The sequence below is a fragment of the Nelumbo nucifera genome, chromosome 8 (genome assembly GCF_055504915.1).
Source record: "Nelumbo nucifera cultivar China Antique chromosome 8, China Antique-T2T, whole genome shotgun sequence".
Classification (NCBI taxonomy): Eukaryota; Viridiplantae; Streptophyta; class Magnoliopsida; order Proteales; family Nelumbonaceae; genus Nelumbo; species Nelumbo nucifera.
Window position 1 is genome coordinate 34,500,388 of NC_142656.1, and position 12,487 is coordinate 34,512,874.

Genomic DNA, 12,487 nt, shown 5'->3' on the forward strand with positions numbered 1-12,487 from the left:
GGCTACATACTAATCATGTCTCACTTCTCAATTTGACCTCATGATTATGACATCACTCGTGACCTTGCTCGTTTATTTATCACAAATTTAATCCTAATAACCTTGCTCAACGGGTCTAATCTATCAAAAAAAAATTCTTAGACATTCAGGAGCTAATATTTCATAACTCTCTTCAGAATTTTGGGGGCTAATCTTTAACAAATCTCTTCAAAATTTTAGGAGCTAATCTTTTACAAATCTTTTTAAATATCTAGGGGCTAATATTTCTAAAATCTCTAGAATTTGGGAGCTGACCTTTCTAAAAATTCTTTAAACACTTGGTGGTTAATTTTTCATAAATCTTTTTAGATATTTCGGGGTTAATCTTTCAAAAAAAACTATAGACACATGGGGGCTAATATTTTGAAAATTCTTCAAAGTTGAATTGTTTTAGAATTCGAGGGCTAATACCTATGTGAGTGGAGAGGTAAGGCAACAGTGAGGGTCTAGCTTAAAGACGATAGGTGTGTTAGACAGTCGTATGCCCTTAGCTCCAATCAAAATGATGTACATTATGAATTTATTGTAAATGAATAAAATACATATCTGATTCATGTTCTTGTGGTGTGTTTCTGTATAATACCCTTAAACTGGACACCTGGACACTTATGAGACTCGTGTTAGTTTAGAATGTTCACAGTCGTTGGATAAATCTGGGGAGATTTATCTTGCCAAGGCTGACACTGGTGTGCTGCCAAATGTTGGGGTGGCCTGTCTCATCTGCTAGAGTGAGACCTAAGGCACATGCAGTGTAGGATTAATTGAATCTTTGAACCAGACCAGATTTCTAATATTGCCCTGGACCTTGGAGATTGATGGGCAAAACTGGAGAGTTACACCTGACCCTAGACTCGATTATGATACTGCACTAGGTGTCGGATTGGGTTGTCTTTGAATGCTAATTAGTGAGATCCTTACTGAGGGTCAAAACCTGGGTATGTTGGGACAGTTCGAGAATTCATCTAAGTGGGTGATCATAGTGATAGGATCAGCCCCTTTGTCAGACAAAGGTAATGATCGGAGATGCACTCTCTCTGATGGAAACCAAGACTGCCGGTAGCCGATTTCAATCGTTGAAATTTTGTTTTGCAAAATATATTTATATACTGATATACATATATATATTACGGTTTCCAAACATTTGCAAAAAATTTTTAATTCCTAGGATCCATGTGAGTAGAGAATGCAGCATTGTTCCTTGCAGCCGAGGGAGAGGTCCTCTCTTGTCGGGCAGTGTTTGATCATTATGTGCTAAGAGGTTAAGTGTAAGGACATTGAGGGTAATACCTGATGGGTTAATCTTGCATCTGCCCACAGTCCCTAGGTGTTACAAGGTGGCTTGGCCCAGGGACCACTTAAGGTAAGTGTTGGGCCCATAGAGCCCATGCGATGGGTTTCAAGGGGTGCACTGTCCACAATAGTTTATTCGGACAGGCCTTGTAACAAAGGCTAGGTTGAACCCATGTGATTGATGTGTAGATCAATGTTTGGGTCCCACGCCATACAAGGAAGCCCAACTGGGCAGCAGTTTGGAAGGGTAAGTGAGCTCATAACCTTATTGGGCCTAAAGCCTATTTCGAATTGGGCTGATTTGATCAGTTAAATGAGGGGTGAATTCTGAGATTAGATTAGTAAAAACCTCCTAATAGGATTAGGAGAGGGCTGATCTAATCTGCAGATAAGATAAGGGTTTACCCTTATCACTTAAAGGGAATTCTGATCCAAATATGATTTGGATCAACAACTCCTAATGGGATTAGGAGCCGATCCCTTTAAGCTTATAAAAGGAAGAGGGGGCAGCAGCCTTTAGACACACAGCACAATTTACATTGTCGTCAGAGCTGAAATCATAGAAGAAAGAATTCAGCACCTCTGTGAAAATTCTTTCTTGCCGCCTCCTTCCTGCCGTCGCCATATCTGCCAGTTCGATCTCCTCTTGTCAGTGGGAGTGATCAAGATTAGATCTTGATATCAGTTCTTTGTGAAATGACTGATTGGAAGTAGTGCTCACGTGTTGTCCAGCTTATTCTTGCGAAGGATCTGGTTGTTTTGAAGAACGTTGTTGATTCTGCTCCATCCTGCATTGCGCCATCTTCAGTGAGAGCAGTCTTTAGTTCCTTCCTTGGGCGTGAACACCTCCATTGGGAGATACTATTTCTCTGTATCAAGTATATCCCTTTCCTACTGCTTTTGTTTAGATCTGGTTCGGTTTTTTGTTCAAGATTGACCCTTGAAAAATATGATTTTTCTAAAATAGGGAATACGATTCCCAGTAGAATGGAGAGAAATTTTTTGAAATTCGCCCATTCTATTCCGCAAGATTCGGGCGTCCATACGATGGATCTCTCTTCCTTTCAGTGGTATCAGAGCCAGGTTCAAGTCTTGAACCGAATTGGATCAAATCTGAACCTGCGCAAATGGGCAGAAGGCGTTATACCTGATTTGCGCAGATATAGGGTTTTTCTGGAAAATTTGTTTCCAGTTGATAGGTGATTAATCTGAAATTAAATTTTATAAATCTGAATATTATTTAGAATTGTTCTTTATAATTTTCTTGATTTTTGGGTTGTTCGTACACATGGAGATCGAAATCTTGATTGGCGCAGGGAACCTGCGATTTTGCAGTTTCTTGATTATTTTATTACATTTGGTCTGTAAAATAATTTTTTTTTTATTGTTTAGACTAAATGTATAGGCATTCGATCTGATGTAATATTAATAGAAATTAGGTTTTCTATTTATTTTATTTTGGATCGAAGATGGCGGCGCAAGGAAGGAGATTTCGCAGATGGGAATATCGCTTACTGTGATTTGTAGTTTGTGAAATTGCAAACTGTGATCTGACCTCTGTTTTACAGGATGGATTGTGCGAACAGCCCTATCTGACTGTTTCTTGATTTTCTTTTATCAGTATTTAATTTCAAATTAATTTCTTGAATTAAATCTTTAATTAAAGATCAAACCCTAGACCCATTCGAACCAGATTGGTCCAAACTGGTTGGACCGAATCTAGGGTTCGATCAAGGCTGAATGTCAGCCCTAATTCTCCCACAAATGGGCCTAAGGATTGATAATTAATTGAATGTTTAATTTGGCCCAACCTATAAAGGCCTAGTTTTAAATTGTTAAAACTGCTAAAAGCCCACTTCGCAGATAAAGCTATATGGGCCGAACTAATCAACCCTAATTTGGCCCATATACCTAGATAATATTAATGGTTAATATTATGGATTAAAATGGGCTTTACAAATATTAATTGATTGGATCAATTTTTCCCTACATGTGATGTATGGATGTGTGATGTACTACGTTCATGGGCCATAAGAGCTTGGCCCATGCTGATTCGATAGTGGCTCTTGCGCACACCATGGCTGAATGCACATCATTGCCATGGTGTCCCTGCTGGTTATTGGATGACCTCCCTCAGTGGTGGGCTCCACACCTCCTAAAGAGGAAATGTGTGGAACCCTAGCCGACATGGGCCCACTGAAATCTGGCTTTATGAAAGTCAGTGGGAACCACTTTGGTTTGACCTAATTAAAATAGGGCGTAATTTTTTGTTCCCTCCAGCAAATATGAGTGCATGTGATAGGGAGATTCATATGATGAACTCTCTAAAGGCCTTCCATCATTAGCATGAGGATGGGTCCTTCAGTAATGAGGAAACGCACCAGAAAATGGGTTATTCATTTGTTGTTGGGCTTGTCTGAGTGTTTCATAAGATGATAGGGGCGTCATAGACCGATGTGGGAGGGGCTTCACCAGAAAATGGGAACTCTCTCACGGTACCTTAGTGTTCACGAATATGATGGGTGAGCACTCACTGGACAGAAGGGTTTAACCTAAAATGGCTATGAACCTTGTCTGACAGAGGCCAAAGGGAAAACTCATATAATGAGTGGATATGATCCTTCACAGAAAGGTGGTGGGGTTTTACAACTGAAATAGTTGGCTCCATGCACCCTATGTGGTTTCCCACATTTCCAGAGACAAGTCGCTGTCTCTATCACTAATGTTTGTTGTTTTACCAGAAAATGGGAAACGGACAATTTGCAAAGCTTCTTGACGACAACAAGCTTAAGGGCCCGAACTATGCCGATTGGTACTGTAAACTCATGCTGGTCTTAACCTCTAAAAAATTGGATAAGGTAGTCAAAAATCCTGCCCTGGAGCGTCCGAGTGACAGGGCTTCTGAGGCCAGAAGGAGGGAATTCCAAGATTGGGAGGACAAAAACTCTCTAGCCCGTTGCTATGTCATTGCCTCCCTGGACAATCCAATACAGAGGCAATTCGATCAGATCGAACTAGCCAAGGACATATTGGATAGTTTAAAGAAATTGTACGAAGAGCTGAATCGTTCTACTCGGCAGAAGGTCTTGAAACAGTCATGACCGCACAGATGTCCAAGGGGCAACAGGTTCACGACCATTGTCTTCAGAAAATGGGTTATATCAACGAGCTTGAAGCCCTTGGATCCGGGCTAGATCTTGGCACACAAGTGGATGCCATCCTTAACTCTTTGCCTCCTTCCTTCAATCCGTTCATAATGAATTACAATATGAACAAGCTGAATGTCAGCGTTCAGGAACTCAGCAATATGTTGTTGAGGGCCAAGGATTTGATTAAGAAGGATGAGCCTATGGCTATGCTTGCTGAAGCTAGCAAATCGGGCAAGAAAAAGAGGAATTTAAAGAAGCCCCAGAAAAAAGCTACCAAACCCAAGAAGCAAAAGAAAGACAGGGCATCAGATGCGTGTCACTTCTGCAAACAGACCGGCCGCTGGAAGAAGAATTGTCCTCAATACCTGGAATCCAATAAAGGTAATTTCGAATCTTGTGTCATAGAAACCAATTTATTGGTGGCTTCTGAGTCCTAGTGTATTGACTCCGGGGCTTCAACTCATGCGTGTAGCTCACTGTAGGGGTTCAAGGTAAGCAGAAGGCTGAATGAACATGAAGTGACACTCTACTTGGGGACTTCTGCAAGTGTTCCAGCTACGGCGATAGAAACCGTAGAGTTACTTTTTAGAGAAGGATCCATTATACTTAAAGATTGTCTTTTTGTGCAAAATTTAAGAAGAAATTTGATTTCTGTCTCAAAACTGTGTGCGGATGGATATTCTATCTTTTTCAGTAATACGATTACTATTAAAAGAAACAATGAATTCATCGCACACGGGGAACTAGAGAACGGTCTCTATGTTCTACATTCTTCTCTAGAAACTAACAGAGCCAAAACTACGTCGACTGATATACCCAAGAAAAGAGTACGTGATACAGTTAATCCCACGTGCCTATGGCATTACCGACTTGGCCATACCGGTATTGACCGAATCACAAGACTAGTAAAGGATGGTCCTTTGGATTTTCTAACTATATAACATTTTTCCACTTGTGAGCCTTGCTTTCAGGGCAAGATGACAAAGAGGCCATTTAACGGTAAGCCTAAAAGATGTATAGGCACACTTGACCTTATACATACTGATGTATGTGGTCCCCTGAGTGTTAAGACCCGTAACCAGCACGTGTACTTTATTACATTTACCAATGATTCTTCTCGGTATGGTTATGTGTACCTAATGAGACATAAGTCCGAATCCTTTGAAAAGTTCAAAAAGTTCAGACAAGAGGTCGACAAAAAGTTAAGGAGAGAAATTAAGACCCTTCGATCGGATCAAGGTGGCGAGTATCTCTCTGATGAATTCAGGGACAACTTGAAGGTCAACGGGATAGTATCATAGTTGGCTCCTCCTGCTACACCACAACTTAACGATGTTTCAGAGAGGAGGAATAGGGCCTTATTGGATATGGTCCAGTCACTTCTCGTCCATTCAGAGTAACCCACATCCTTTTGGAGATACGCATTGGAGACTGTGATATACATGCTGAACCGGGTTCCAACCAAATCAGTTCCGAAGACTCCCTATGAGCTTTGGACCGGAAAGAAACCAAGTGTACGACACTTGAACATTTGGGGTTGTCCGGCACACATTAAAAGAACGAGTTCGGACAAATTGGAATCTAATACCACCCGTTGTCTATTTTTAGGCTACCCAAAATGCTCTATGGGTTACCTATTCTATGACCCAAGTGAGCAAAAGGTGTTCTGCAGTCGAAATGCACAATTCTTGGAAAATGATTACATCCTAAACAATCATCGTCAGGATATTGTTCTTGATGAAGAGAGCTCGTATGTAGTGGGAGGTGTCCCACAAGTTCTAGGTAGAGACCAACCTAGAAGATCTACCCGGGTATCTAGGCCACCAGTCCGTTTTGGTTATGACCAGGAAAGTTACCTGGTGGAAGCCTTGACTAGTGAGGAGGATCCCGTGACTTATGTGGAAGCTATGTTGGATATAGACTCCCTTAAGTGGGTAGATGCCATGAGAGTTGAGATGGACTCAATGGAGACCAATGGAGTCTGGACTCTTGTATATCCACCCCCGGGGTAAAAGCAATTGGTTGCAAATGGATCTATAAGAGGAAAAAGGGCCCCGATGGTAGGGTTGAGACCTACAAAGCTCGTCTGGTGGCGAAAGGGTACACTTAGAAAGAGGGCATCGATTATGAGGAAACATTTTCGCCTGTGGCCATGCTTAAATCCATTAGGATCCTACTAGCTGTAGCAGCATACCATGACTACGAGATTTGGCAAATGGATGTCAAAACTGCATTCCTGAATGGAGATCTTACTGAAGATATCTATATGCAGCAGCTGCAAAGCTTCATAATTGTGGGTCAGGAACACATGGTATGTAAACTAAATAGATCCATATATAGACTTAAGTAAGTTTCTAGGAGTTGGAACATCCGATTTGACTCTACTGTCAAAACGTTTGACTTTGAGCAAACTCCGGATGAGCCCTGTGTTTACAGGAAGACCAGCGGGGACAAGGTTACATTCTTGGTTTTGTATGTAGACGACATTCTACTCATTGGGAATGATGTAGGAATGTTGACTACGGTGAAAGTGTGGCTTTCACAGCAATTCTCCATGAAAGATATCGGAGAAGCCTCCTATATACTGGGTCTTCGACACTATAGAGATAGATCAAAGCGGATAATAGGATTATCCCAATTTGCTTACATTGACAAAATTGTCAAGAGATATAGCATGGAGAACTCCAAGAAGGGAAATGTTTCTTTCAGGCACGGAGTCACTCCCTCCAAGAAGATGTCTCCCAAGACCTCTGAGGAGATTAAGGGCATGAAGGACGTTCCCTATGCCTTAGCCGTAGGGAGCATCATGTATGTCATGCTGTGCACTCATCCTAACATTGCTTAGGCAGTGAGTGTGGTAAGCAGATTTCAGGCCAACCCAGGCAGGAGCACTAGACTGCAGTAAAAAACATACTTAAGTACCTTCTAAGGACAAAAGAGTTTTGTCTAGTATTCGATGGTAGCTCACTACAGATCCAGGGGTATACTGATGCCAATTTCCAGTCGGATCCAGATGATAGAAAGTCTACATCTGGGTAAGTTTTCACGATAGGATCGTGTATTATTTGCTGGAAAAGCAGCAAACAGGGGTCCACGATAGATTTCACAACTGAAGCCGAATACATTGCCACAAGTGAACCTACCAAGGAAGTCATGTGGATGAAAAATTTCATTCACGAATTGAGAGTAGTTCCATCCAGCACATCACCCATCCCGTTGTTGTGTGACAATAATGGAGCGATTGCTCAGGCTAAGGAGCCACGAGCCCACTCGAAAGCGAAGCACATCGAGAGGAAGTACCATGTACTGCGGGAGATTGTTGGTAGAGTGGACGTCCTGATTCAAAAGGTAGCGTCAACGGAGAATGTAGCAGACCCATTGACTAAGCCACTGACACAGAAAGTGTTTGATAAACACGTGAAAAGCATGGGACTCCGGCTTATACCAGATTGGACCTAAGTGCAAGTGGGAGTTGTTAGACAGTTGCATGCCCTTAGCTCTAATCAGAATGATGTACATTATGAATTTATTGTAAATGAATAAAGTACATATTTGATTCATGTTCCTGTGGTGTGTTTCTGTGTAATACCCTTAAACTGGACACTTATGAGACTCGTGTTAGTTTGGAATGCTCACAGCCGTGGGAGGTTTATCCTACCAAGGCTGACACTGGTGTGCTGCCAAATGTTGGGGTGGCCTGTCTCAGCCGCTAGGGTGAGACCCAAGGCACATGCAGTGTAGGTTTACTTGAAACACTGAATCGACCAAATTTCCAGTATTGCCCTAGACCTTGGATGGGCAAAACTAGAAAGTTACACCTAACCCTTAGACTCGATTATGATACTGCACTAGGTGTCAGATTGGGCTATCTTTGATATGCCAATCAATGACATCCTTAGAAGGGGTCAAAACCTGGGTATGTTGGGACAGTTTAAGAATTCATCTGAGAGGGTGATCATAGTGACAGGATCAGCCCCTTTGTCAGACAAAGGTAATGATCGGGGATGCACTCTCTCTGATGGAAACCAAGACTGCCGGTAGCCGATTTCAATCGTTGAAATTTTGTTTTGCAAAATATATTTATATACTGATATACATATATATATTACGGTTTCCAAACATTTGCAAAAAAATTTTAATTCCCAGGATCCATGTGAGTAGAGAATGCAGCCGAGGAAGAGGTCCTCTCTTGTCGGGCAGTGTTTGATCATTATGTGCTAAGAGGTTAAGTGTATGGCCATTGAGGGTAATACATGATGGGCTAATCTTGCATTTGTCCACAGTCCTTGGGTGTTACAAGGTGGCTTCGCCCAGGGACCACTTAGGGTAAGTGTTGGGCCCATAGAGCCCATGCGATGGGTTTCAGGGGGTGCACTGTCCACAATAGTTTATTCGGGCAGGCCTTGTAACAAAGGCTAGGTTGAACCCATGTGATTGATGTGTAGATCAATGTTTGGGTCCCATGCCATACAAGGAAGCCCAACTGGGCAGCAGTTTGGAAGGGTAAGTGAGCTCATAACCTTATTGGGCCTAAAGCCTATTTCGAATTGGGTTGATTTGATCAGTTAAATGAGGGGTGAATTCTGAGATTAGATTAGCAGAAACCTCCTAATAGGATTAGGAGAGGGCTGATCTAATCTACAGACAAGATAAGAGTTTACCCTTATCACTTAAAGGGAACTCTGATCCAAATATGATTGGATCAACAACTCCTAATGGGATTAGGAGCTGATCCCTTTAAGCTTATAAAAGGAGGAGGGGGCGGCAGCCTTTAGACACACAGCACAATTCACATTGTCGTCAGAGCTGAAATCACAGAAGAAAGATTTCAGCACATCTGTGAAAATTCTTTCTTGCCACCTCCTTCCTGTCCCCGCCATATCTGCCAGTTCGATCTTCTCTTGTCAGTGGGAGTGATCAAGATTGGATCTTGATATCAGTTCTTTGTGAAAGGACTGATTGGAAGTAGTGCTTATGTGTTGTCAAGCTGATTCTTGCGAAAGATCTGGTTGTTTTGAAGAACGCTGCTGATTCTGCTCCATCCTGCACTACGCCATCTTTAGTGGGAGCAGTCTTTGGTTCTTTCCTTGGGCGTGAACACCTATCTCCATTGGGAGATACTATTTCTCTATATCAGGTATATCCCTTTCCTACTGCTTTTGTTCAGATCTGGTTCGGTTCTTGGTTCAAGATTGATCATTGAAAAATATGATTTTTTTAAAATAGGGAATACGATTCCTAATAGGATAGAAAGAAATTTTTTAAAATTTGCCCATTCTATTCCGCAAGATTCGGGTGTCCATACGATGGATCTCTCATCCTTTCAAGGTGGGCTCTATGGGGAGGAGGAAGAGTTGCAGAAATCTTTAAGCAAGCTTTAATGGAGGTTGTGGAAAGGTTGGAATTATAGTTGGTAGAGCTTATGCCTAGGAGACGATAATGTATATGTGTGGAATGCTTTGGGCCTCCTCTATTTATAGGAAATACCCCTAATAGAATAGGAAGTCACATAATAAGAAAGGGAACTTTCCCCAAAGTGGGAAAGTTTTTTAGTTGGTTAGATTTGGAACAAAGAAGTCAAGAATAGGGTTTTACTACGTGTTACAATGGAGATCTTGGGGTTAAGGTTCCCACCCTTCTCTTCAGGGTTTGCATGTGTGCATGCGTTTGTCTACAACCCTTCTTCTAGAAGCCTCTCCCTTGCCTTAAGCATTTGTTTAAAACATTGACGTGCTGATGTATTATCATAGTGCATTTGTGTCATTATGTTGTGATGCTCAAGCAAAGCATTGTCGTTGACTTTTGTGAGTATATCATGCTATTGCGCTACAACACTTAGGTGATATGCCATCATAGTGCATAAAATCATTGCATTATTGCACTAAATCGCAAGACACTAGTGCTTAAGGTAAGCTCGATTGTGTTCTACATTGTAACCATGATTTACTGTCTTATAGTAAGGATGCACATTTGTTCTGATTAAGGCTTAAGTGACTATGCTATAGAAACTTTTAGGCCGTTAACTATGATAAGGTGTTCTCTAGCGTAGTTCTTGTCATTTAAGTGTGGAGCTTGGGTTTGTGAGTGCGATGTGATTATGCTATGGTCACTTAAGTGTTTGTAGCATAATCTCCTTGGAGCCTAAACCCAAGTACTTACATTAGCCCCTTATTTATTGACAAAAGTCAATAAGCACAATTTGTGTTTGTGCAGTTTTAAAAGGTTCAGGTCATTTTGTGATTTAGTAAATTATAACTCTGCATTTTGATGCCTTAAGGGCATCAATTTAGGGGTATTTTCGGCCTTAGAGTAGTCAAATTGTGTCATTTTCCCAGTTAATTTCAATGTTGTGACTTCTAAGGGTCTTTATGCAAATTCTATGGAAAACTGAGAAGGTTTCATGGCTGAATTGCAGTTTTTGGGAAGCTGGTGTGAAGTCCAGCTGAGAAAGGAGGTGTTTTTGTGAAAAACTGAAAGCAGGAGGGCGCCTCCTATCTGCTAAACCCAGTTGGCGCCCCTCCTACAGTATTAGCATGCTCCCCACGCCTTAGCAAACCCTATGGCGCCTTTTAACCCATTCTTTTCACTCTTAACAAACCCTAGCCGCCCCTAACTACTAAATCCTCACCTTCCATCCCTTCTAATCTCCACCATCCATTCTAGGGCACTCTCTTTTTAGCATTTTAACCTTAGGAGCAAAGTAATTTCTAATTTTCACCATTCAGTCTTTAGCCATTAAATCTCAGCCTTACATAATATTGGGTGCCTTCTCCTTTTCTTCTCAGCCTTAGAATCACCATAGAACTATCCTAGCCCTTCATTCTAAACCCTAGGGCACCCATATTTTTGCTAAAACCCAACTGCCACCCCCCACTTTCTCTCTAATCCTAATTGTATCCACCCTTCTCTATAAAAAGGACCCAAGGACGATGAGGGGTTCCTACTTGCAATTTGCCAACACCACTACTACCACCTCTGGAATCGGATCCCAACCACTTTTGCTTTATTTTAGTTTTAATTTTTGTTTTTTTCAATTCCAGTTTCGTTATTTACTTTCTACAATTTATTTTCATTTCGTTTGATCTTCGTTTTGTTTTCTACAGATCTGCAATTCAGCCAGGTAAGATGAAAGGCCTAGCTCGAGAAGTTCAGGAGTTAAAGGAGAGATCCGGAGACTGCTACTGATGTAGCGCGATCTAGCTGCTCCCTACTGGAGGTGATCTGGCTTCTAGATGGACAGCGGACTGAACCTGCAAGGATATCAGAGAACCTAGGGATGCTAACCCGACGAGGTCGCTTCGATGCTTAAGTCAGTAAACTGGTAGCGAGCTAAAATTGCTTTTAAAAGTAGAGAGCTAGAGAGCAGGAAAATCACGCGTACCTTGCACCCCGGGGGGTGGAGCCTTTATATAATGGAGTCCTCGCAGGTTTCGCGAAGCGGTTCCGAGATCCTCATCACGATGAGATCTGTTTCTGCGTTAATGGGGGATAACTGATAGGGTTTATCAATTCCGCCCGAACCGGTCGGGGGAGATAACGCTAGCTGTTACGCGGCATGATCCCGTGAAGTTCGAGAACCATCGGAGGGATTTTCGGGATCCTCACAGTGGCACGTCGGTATCCCCGAGTTGACGCCTTTAAGTCCCGAACTGGACTGAGTGTCGAAATGCCTTGGCATTGAGGTGTTCCTGTTGCGATCTGGTACCGAGGCAATCTCATTTCGAGGTGACCTTGTCTCGAGGTCACTTTAGCCTGGGGTAGTTGGGTACCCGAGCTCGATCTGCTGCGGACTGGTTCCATTAAGCTAAGTTGTCATCTCTTGGTTAGGTCGTGTCCACGTGTCCCCTCTTTACTAGGTCGGGCCAAATCACCCTTCATCAATTGCCCCCCACTCCCCGAGCCAGGGGTTCCGACCTGATGTGGGGAGTTCATGACAAGACAAGTAGATTTGGCCCGAGGTCCGGGCGGCTTGTCGGATGAATCGCTAGTCGGACCTGTTCGGCTATCCG